This window comes from Gavialis gangeticus, unplaced genomic scaffold (assembly GCF_001723915.1).
Source record: "Gavialis gangeticus isolate Ggan-Ray unplaced genomic scaffold, GavGan_comp1, whole genome shotgun sequence".
In the NCBI taxonomy this organism is placed as follows: domain Eukaryota; kingdom Metazoa; phylum Chordata; order Crocodylia; family Gavialidae; genus Gavialis; species Gavialis gangeticus.
This window is the reverse complement of record NW_017729032.1, coordinates 238,998,130-239,006,130: the sequence shown is the minus strand read 5'-3', so window position 1 is coordinate 239,006,130 and position 8,001 is coordinate 238,998,130. Positions and strand designations below refer to the sequence as shown.

Below are 8,001 nucleotides of genomic sequence, written 5' to 3'. Positions count from 1 at the left end.
CATTATTTCTAGTTACTCAAGGTGTCCCCTGGTAAAAAGAGCATCACTTATCCCTTGCTGTCCCTGCTGATGAATTTATAGATGGCCACAAGATCACTTCTCAGCCTTCTCTTGCAGAGGCTGAAGAGATTTGGGTCCCTCAATTTCTCCTCATAGGGTTTTACCTGCAGGCCCCTAACCAAATGAGTGGCCTACTCTGGACCCTCTCATGGTTATCCACATCCCTTGAAGTATGGCGCCCAAAACTGGATGCAGTACTCCAGCTTCAGCCTCACCAGTGTCGCATAGAGGGGAAGTATCACTTCCATGGACCTGTCTGTGATGCAGCTGCTAATGCATGATAAAGTGCAGTTAGCTTTACTGATCACTTCATCACATTGATGACTCATGTTCATCTTGGAGTCAACTATAACTCCAAGATCCCTTTCTGCTACAGTGCTGCTGAGAGGGTGTTGGTGATTCCTTCTCGCTAGGTGCAGCACTTTGCATTTGTCTTTGTTGAACTGCATCCTATTCTGTTCTGCCCACTTCTCCAACCTATCCATATCCACCTGGATTAATTCCCTGCCTGTTAGTATGTTAACTTTACTCCATAATTTGGTGTCATCCATGAATTTGGACAGAGTCAAAGTCACTGATGAAGACACTGAACAGCAATGGTCCAAGGGCTGAACCTTGGATTCGGTCTAAGAATTTGCATGATTTTCTGCTTGGCTCTAAAGCAACAGGGATCTAGAGCATTAAGTATTTGCCATCAATTGTTGTATTTAATTGGGTATCATGGGATAATTGTTCTGGCTGCTGGAGTATACAGCTAGAATTAGGGAATTCCATGCTATGGAAATCTAAAGCAGGAGAGGAATTTTTAGAACCTGGACACTTCCCACTCTTACCTTTGAATATTGTCCTAAAATTTGAGAATCTGCATGTAGATTTTTCCCCCTAATAACTCAACCCAAGCCAAAGAAAAAAACCAAACAAAACAGAACAAAAAACCCCCAGACGAACAGCTTTGTTTATCCATCTGTCTCTTTAATAGCTCCTACAGTTTATAGGTTGAATTTTCACTTTTGTTTGTGCTAATTAACAAAGTCTTTCCAAATTGTTTGCTATTTTCCCTGAAAACATAAGCAACCTTTTCTCTACCCAAGTAAACTAATGTACTTCAAAGCTAAGCAATATTATTATCCTGCCAGGTTGAGTTTATATCTCTTGGGGTTTCTATAATCACCATTGATGCTGTTTGTGTCCTGCATTTTCCCCCCAATCATTTTCATGGTGTTATAACATTTGAAAAACTCTTCTGAAATTTAAACAAGCTTCATAACTTCAGACAATATAAAAAGACATTTTGGTGACAATAACATTCAGTTAACCTAATTGGAGAGAAAATTCATTTTAGTATGTAAATTCCACTGGTTTATGGGGGGTATTTCACATCAAGGGATCTTTTCAACAGTCATCCAAAGACTTGAATCTGCAAACACTAATGAGTAAAGTATTTTGTCTCATAATTAGGGTCCCTCTACATGTGCAGAAAAAGCGTTATGGGATCTAATTCATGACACACAATCATCCCTCCTGCCATGTCACATGTGCAAGGCAGGAGGAGCAATTGTAAGATTCTGCTTTAGATCTCATTGCACCTTGTAGCTAGTGTAGGGGGAACCTCATAAAATCCTTATTGAGGGTGCAATCCATCCCATCTTCTGTATTGTTAATGAAGACATTGAACAAAACCAGCACCAGAACCAACCCCTGGGGCACTGCACTTGATACTGGCTGCCAGATAGACATCAAGCCATTGATTACTACCCATTGACCCTGATGATCCAGCCAGCTCTCTATCCACCTTAGTCCATTCATCCAACCTATACTTCCTCAGCTTGCTTGCAAGAATGCTGTGGGAGACAGTATCAAACACCTTGCTAAAGTCACGGTATTTTTTGTCCACTGCTTTCCTCACATCCACAGAGCCAGTTATCTCATCATAGAAGACAATCAGGTTGGTCAGGCATGACTTGCCCTTGGTGAAACCATGCTGACTGTTCCTAAACGCCACTTTCTCCTCCAAATGCTTAGAAATGGATTCTTTGAGGACCTGCTCCATGATTTTTCTGGGGACTGAGGTGAGGTTGACTGGTCTTTAGTTCCCTAGATCCTCCTTTTTCCCTTTCTTAAATATAGGTTCTATATTTGCCTTTTTCCAATCATCCAGGACCTCCCCCGATCACCATGAGTTTCTAAAGGTAATGGACACTGGCTCTGCAATCACATCATCCAACTCCCCCATCACTTTTGGATGAATTGCATCTGGGCCCATGGACTTGTACACATCCTGATTTTCTGAATTGTCCCTGATCCGTTCTTTCACCACTGAGGGCTGCTGGCCTCTTCCTCCAACTGTGCTGCCTGGTGCAGTAGTGTCAGAGATGACCTTGCCTGTAAAACTGAGGTAAAAAAGTCATTGAGGACTTCAGCCTTTTTCTCATCATCAGTCTCTAGGTTGCCTCCCCCATTCAGTAAGGGACCCACACTTTCTTGGACCTTCCTCTTGTTACTAACATACTTGTAGTAACCCTTCTTGTGACCCTTCATGTCCCTTGCTAGCTGCAACTCCAGTTTCACTTTGGCCTTCCTAAATTCAGCTCTGCATGCCTGAGCAATATTCTCTCCCCTTCCCCCAATTCTTCCGTGTTTGTGATCAGTAGGTCAAGAAGACCATGGCGCTTAGTTGGTCTCTCCAACACTTGCACCAGAAGGTTGTCTCCAACACTCTCCAAAAACTGCCTGGATTGCCTGTGCATTGCTGTGTTGCCCTCCTAGCACATCAGGGTGATTGTAGTCCCCCATTAGAACCAGGGCCTGTGATTTAGAAATTTCTGCTAGTTGTCTGGAGAAAGCCTCATCTCTTTCACCCTCCTGGTAAGGTGGTCTATAGCACACACCCACCACAACATCACACTTGTTGCTCTCCCCTCTAACTCTAACCCAGACACTTTCAGCAGGCCTATCTCTAGTTTCATACTGGAGCTCTGAGCAATCACACGGTTCCTTTACATACAGCACAGGTCCCCCTCCTCTTCTCCCCTGCCTGTCCTTCCTGAACACTTTGTACCCATCCATGAAAGTGCTACAGTCATGTAAGATATCTGTGGAAGCACCTGTGCCTATCTCATGAGGCAGGTCTTAATTTTTCCATGGGATCTTTTCCAGTCTTTGTTCCCTTACAAGCAGACAGCTTGCTCTCAGCCTGGTCTAACTGGGGTTGATGCAAGGCCAACCACTTCCATGACTTGTTCTTTGATAAAAATTAGAAGGAATTTCTTAGTCCTCATGCGTGCTGTTCTTATTCCAGCCCTGGCACTGTCTTCTGGGGCTCTGCCTCCCCTACACCCTGCCTTATGCCAAACTTTAAGGTCTTAAATAAATGTCCAAGGGCACAAAGATTATGGTCTCTTATAGTGGCTTCTGAGGTAGGTAATGTATAAAGCAAAACAGTACACAACTCAAAGATCCTTCTGGGACTTAGGCCCTTCCCATAACCCTTTAGGCCAGAGTTGGACCACCCAGGTCCTTGTCCTGACAGGCCCTTCTGACTTTAGGGTCCACCATCAGAATGATTCATTGTGAGCCACTCTTGCCCCTGACTGTACTCACAACTCTTCTCTGTCTTCCTTTTCAGATTCAGTGTCCCTGCTCAGATCCCAATCATGTGTCCCTGACTGCCAGGACAAACCTGTGGGTAAGCTGTTCAGCTCCTCTGAGCCATCTCAATGGGCTTACTGCCGACAGGCTGCTTTCCACCATTCACCCCTCCTGCAGCTTCCGGACCTCACTTCCAGTCCATCTGTATCCTCAGGTTAACCCGGGTGCAGGGTTCCTCCTCTTCAACTGGAGGCATCATGCGCTTATGAAGTGTAGCCACCCCAGCACTAGGGTTTCCCCAGCACTCGTCTTTTTACTCAGCACTATTTCTTGTCGCTGTTTCACCACTTTCTGGTGACTCTGCAGGTAAGATTCTTCCTGTATTTCCTCCACACAGTTACACTATTGCACCAAGCCTCTGTTATTCCAATCACATTATAGTTCTTTGACTATGTGAGGACTTCCAATTTTTCCTGCTTGTTTCCCAAGGTCCATAGATTTGTGTACAGAAACCTGAGGTGACTATCTGATTGCCTTACTTTCTCAGGAAGAAAGAGACCTTCCCTGTTGTCTGCTCCTGCTTCTGCTTCCTCCAGGTTTCCCACTTCCCCATTTACCTCAGGAATTTGTTCTCCATTTCCCACTGAACTTAGTTTAAAGCCCTCCTCACTAGGTTTGCAAGCCTGTCTGTGAATGTGCTCTTCCCACTCTTCATCAGGTGGTTCCTGTCTCTTTCTAGCAATCCTTCTTCTTGGAACAACATCCCTTGGTCAAAGAAGCTGAATCCCTGCTGGCAGCACCACCTGTGCAGGCCAGCATTTATGTTCAGGATGGATCCACTCCTGCCAGGGCCCTTCGCCTTGACTGGAAGGATTGAGACCATGATCTGTGTTTCTGTCCTCTTCATACTCCTCTTCATTCTTGGACTTAGAGCCCTGTAGTCACTCTTGATCTGCTCAGGGTCACCCCTGGCAGTATAATTAGTGCCCACATGGATGCAAAGTAGAGGTCTACCCACTGCAAGCCCCACAGCTGATGAGATTCACAGTGGGGGCAGCACCAGGAATGCTGTCACCACTGTGAGCATTGTCAGCTGTAGGGCTGCCAAAGGGTAGTTGTGAGGGAGTGAAGAGGCGGGCCGGATTGGAGGCTTCCCGCCCCGGCGCAGCAGCGCTGAACTCGCTCACATACGCCTGAAATGCTGGGCAACCCCTTACCATCTGCAGGTGCGGGGAAGTAGGCGTGGCCCAGGTGGCAAGGACCAGTGTAAGAGGGACGCCAGCGTCCGGAAGAGGAGAGGTGGAGCCAGAAGGAAGCCAGGCGGCTGCAGCGGCAAGAGGAAGCTGTGGCGAGTGGAGCGAAACTGTCCGGAGGCGCTGTCGAACCTGGTGGGGTAAGCCGAAGCCTCCACAGGGCAGGGAAGCAGGGACGATGGGTCCCAGCGAAGACCCGGGCTGTGCAGCACGGCTAAGAACAGCGGGACCCGGCAGGAGCCGGGAGCCGTATAGTTTGGAATAGAGGGGCACTCTCTACAGGAGAAGAGGCTGCCCAGTGTCTATAAGGACTGAAAGTTGGTAAGAAGCCAGGGAAAAGGACTAAGGAGCCCTGAGAGGGTCCTAGGAAGGAGTGCTCTAGCACCCAACAGCCGGGTAGTAACAATAGGGCACTGAGGGCAGGCTAGCCTAGTGCCCAAATAACCCGGACTGGAAAATCATTAATGGCATGAAACAGAGATCGCAGAGTAAAAAGGGAGCTACCTACTGACGGGTCCGTCGACCGAAGATGACGACAGATCTGGTGGTACGGGCGAGGGTGTAGGGGTGGCGGAGCCCTCTCTGACTAGGGACCCCAAGAGTCCCGGAGTCTCACTTTTGGACTGGTACGCGCCGGAGTAAGTTCACTGAACCAGAATAACATCAAAGTCGTGGCAGGCATATCAACTGCGTACAGGCCGAGAGGAGGGACCCGTAGAGATTGGAAATGCTGTGGGCGAGGCGTGTGAGAAGGCGGGTGCGGCATCGGACACGCCGAGTCCGCACAGTGGTGCATTGGCCGGGAAGTACTATTTTGCTTCCAACGTCGGCCTCCCTAGGAGTAATAAGGGATAGAAATGGAGCGCCCACCGGGAATGCCCAGAGTGGAGACATTGCAACAAGCAATGAATATGATGGCCCAGGTGCTGCAGCAGCAGCAGCAACAGGCCATGAGGCAAACAAGCCTACAGGAGCACCTGCTCCAGCAGCAGTGGTGGGCCCAGAAGGGGTCATGGGACTTTCGGATGCCAAAAATGTCAAAGGAGGATGATCCAGAAGCGTTCCTAGAGACTTTTGAAAGGGCGGCTATAGCTGCAGTGTTAGAGAAAAGTAAATGGGCCGGACACCTAGGCATCTTACTAATCAGCCAGGCTCAGGCAGGATACCGAGCTATGGCCAGAGGGAGTGCCCTGGACTACGACAAAGTTAAGGCCGAGATACTATGGCGGTTAGATATAATGCCAGAAAGACACCGGCAGGCTTTTAGGGAGAGAAAGGGGGGTGAGGAAAGAACTCCCCGCCTTCTATGGCAGAGTCTCGCAGATCTGCTGGGTAAGTGGCTCCGGCCTGAGGAGACATCAAAGGAAGAGATTTTTGATCAAATTCTCTTAGAACAGTTTGTTACAGATCTCGAGGAAGACACCCAGAAATGGGTAAGATGTCATTGTCCCAACTCCTCTCATGAGGCATTGCAACTGGCCGAACAATACGAAATGGCTCAAGGGGACCGGCGGAGACCTAAAGGTACGCAAGAGCAAGAGGCGGTTACGAGGCGGGACCCAGAGAGCAAGGGGGGCAGAAGAGAGGGGCCGCTAGGCTTGACGTGCTTCTCCTGTGGCAGGAAGGGCCATGTGGCAAAAACTTGCCCTCAGGATCCTCAGACGAGGTTAGCGAAGGTCCCGGACTTGTCGGAGATGAGGTCAAGGGAGGCAACCGTACCTGAGGTTGAGTCAATGGAGTGCGGGGTGGGCTCTCCCCGTGGGAACCAGATTCAACCCCTGCCGGAAATTAGAGCCTGGATCGAGGGAAGCCCAGTCCGGGCAGTAGTTGACACAGGGTGTGCCCAATCTCTCGTCCGCCCTTCATTGGTCAGATGGAGACAGGCACCACGATGTACAGGCGTGAACATGGTGTGCCTACACCAGCGGAAGTCTCACGTCGAAAGACGGCTGTTAGAGGTACAGGTACAGGGAACCAGGAGGAAGATCCTGGTAGGGCTGGATGAGGAGATCCTGTACCCTATGATTTTGGGCCGGGACTGGACCGAAATCTTCGACGTAATTACGTCGCTCCAGAAAGGTGGGGCGCTAAGAGAAGGACTGATGGGGACCAGGGGCAACGACTATGATGACATGGAGTTGGAGGCAGTGACCAGCAGCAGCCAATTCCGAGAAGCTCAAGAGGGCGACGAAGAGTTGCGACCATTCAGGGAGGACGAATCAACGGAAGTCGACCCTCAGGTAAACCCCCCAGAGCGCAGAAAAACAGTTCCCCGGGTGGAAATACGGAACGGGTTAATATATAGGATCAAGCAGGGTCGGGTCAAGGGGGAGGAGATTGCACAGTTGGTCATACCTCGATCCTACAGACAACTGCTATTACGCCTAGCGCATAGGAATCCCTTGGGGGGACATTTGGGAAAGCATAAGTCGGAGGCTCATTTAACGTGGTGGTGTTTCTGGCCACATATTTATGAGGATGTGGAAGAGTATTATAAAACCTGTGAGGTGTGCCAGAAGGCAAGCATCCGCAAGCCCCCTAAGGTGCCTCTACAAACAATGCCAGTGGTGAGGGAACCTTTTACAAGGGTGGCCTTGGATGTAGTGGGACCATTACCCCGGAGTGTGGCAGGACACCAGTTCATACTGGTCCTCATAGACTACGCAACCCGGTTCCCAGAAGCTATTCCTTTAAGGACTGTAACCGGGCCTAAGGTAGCAGAGGAATTAATGAAATGGGTGGCCAAGTTCGGGATTCCCTGAGAAATCATTACAGACCAGGGAACCAACTTTATGTCCTCGGTACTGAAGGCCCTATGCCAAGTACTGCAGATCCGCCACCTTAGGACGGCGGTGTATCACCCACAGACCAACAGGCTGGTAGAACGCTTTAATGGGACATTAAAGGGGATGCTACACTGGTGTGCCCAGGAAGAACCCCGGAAATGGAATGTACTGGTCCCACCCCTTCTGTTTGCAGTCAGGGATGCTCCCCAGACTTCATTGGGATACTCCCCATTTGAACTAACATTTGGGCACCAACCTTGTGGTCTTTTGGATATTGTGCGGGAAGGATGGGAGGCAGACACGAATCCGGGGAA

At 49.2% G+C, this 8,001-nt stretch overlaps 1 long non-coding RNA gene across 1 annotated transcript in view; it reads left to right on the top strand.

The window, feature by feature from the left end:
* The first annotated feature begins 1,514 nt into the window (after window positions 1-1,514).
* LOC109302580 overlaps window positions 1,515-8,001 on the top strand; it is a 19,870-nt gene continuing 13,383 nt past the window's right edge. Inside the window, exon 1 of the long non-coding RNA XR_002098851.1 lies at window positions 1,515-1,595. This is a non-coding gene — a long non-coding RNA (uncharacterized LOC109302580). The remainder of the gene's footprint in view (window positions 1,596-8,001) is intronic.